The sequence below is a fragment of the Crocuta crocuta genome, unplaced genomic scaffold (genome assembly GCF_008692635.1).
Source record: "Crocuta crocuta isolate KB4526 unplaced genomic scaffold, BGI_CrCroc_1.0 C28859344, whole genome shotgun sequence".
Lineage (NCBI taxonomy): Eukaryota > Metazoa > Chordata > Mammalia > Carnivora > Hyaenidae > Crocuta > Crocuta crocuta.
The window spans coordinates 581-1,620 of record NW_027550614.1 but is presented as its reverse complement, the minus strand read 5'-3'; the positions used below and the strand labels follow the sequence as shown (position 1 = coordinate 1,620).

Genomic DNA, 1,040 nt, shown 5'->3' with positions numbered 1-1,040 from the left:
TCACCCAAGAACACAGCTTACATTAAAGTTCACTCGTGTTGTATGGGCTTGGACAATGTGAGACCTCCACCCTTCTCCATGTGTGGAATAGGTTTGCTGCCCTAAATGTTACTTCTCAGAAAGTTAAAAGTGGGGAAAGTTAAGTAGTACAAATTTTAAATGGTTTTCTCTCCTCTCCTCATACAAACAGGCAGACTCTCAACCTGAACATTTAGAGGTAAGTTGGTCTGTGGTACATGTGGTAAGTTAGCATGTAACCAGTGATGTAATGATTCTGCCAAATGAAATTGGATGATATCACTCCTAAAACCGTTCCATTTTGATTCTGAGGTTACTAGCAAGCATCATTCATGCAGGGTGGTGGGTTTGTTTTTTAACCATAATTAAGCTACAGTCATTGCTCTTAGGTCATCTGTGAGAATAGCAGTCCAGTTAAGAGAGCATCTTGCCAGTTGAAAGGTGAGGCTTTAAAAACCTCAGTAGTGTTGTTTTATTCTAGAATACATGATGATCTCCAACTTGAACTCTCTCACTGATCACTTTTGATGATTATAAAAGATCTGATATTCTGTATACTCAGAATACAATTAGAATTAAAACCTAGACATGTATCTAAAAATTGCTTCTTTGTCCTTGCAGCACTGAAATGGATGCTCATGGATGGGATAGAAGAGCAAGGTTTCAGTATCAATAAAGTTTTATAAACCATTTGATCAAGAGTGCTTATTTTGATTTAATGGGATGAAGGAAAATGGTTTTTGTAATTAAGACCCTGTGACATTAGTTTAAGAAAACAGTTGGCATTTTGAGATGTATTTTATAGGATATCTTGGGCTTGAAAGTGCAGAAGAAATGAACTACAGCCCTTTTCATGTTTAAAATGCAGGATGGTGGCATGATCTGAAGGATGAACTCCTATTTTGCAGGCATTTTTTGAGGGGCTGAATGATATCCTGTCCCAGAAAAATCTTTGCTAATTAGGCACCATGGTGGTGGGTCTCCACACGTGTTGGTAGGTGTATAAGGGAAGTAACCTGGTT

The 1,040-nt window shown here is 38.0% G+C and overlaps 1 long non-coding RNA gene and 2 other non-coding genes across 3 annotated transcripts; all 3 read left to right on the top strand.

Moving 5' to 3' along the window:
* Positions 1 to 6: 6 nt before the first annotated feature.
* LOC144219109 (uncharacterized) lies at positions 7 to 710 on the top strand. Its single transcript, XR_013331308.1, has 3 exons — positions 7 to 217; positions 408 to 459; positions 640 to 710. It is a non-coding gene; the product is annotated as an uncharacterized LOC144219109 (long non-coding RNA).
* On the top strand, positions 256 to 333 carry LOC144219111 (small nucleolar RNA SNORD47). Its single transcript, XR_013331311.1, has one exon. It is a non-coding gene; the product is annotated as a small nucleolar RNA SNORD47 (small nucleolar RNA).
* Positions 497 to 571, top strand: LOC144219110 (small nucleolar RNA SNORD81). Its single transcript, XR_013331310.1, has one exon. It is a non-coding gene; the product is annotated as a small nucleolar RNA SNORD81 (small nucleolar RNA).
* Positions 711 to 1,040: the final 330 nt, after the last annotated feature.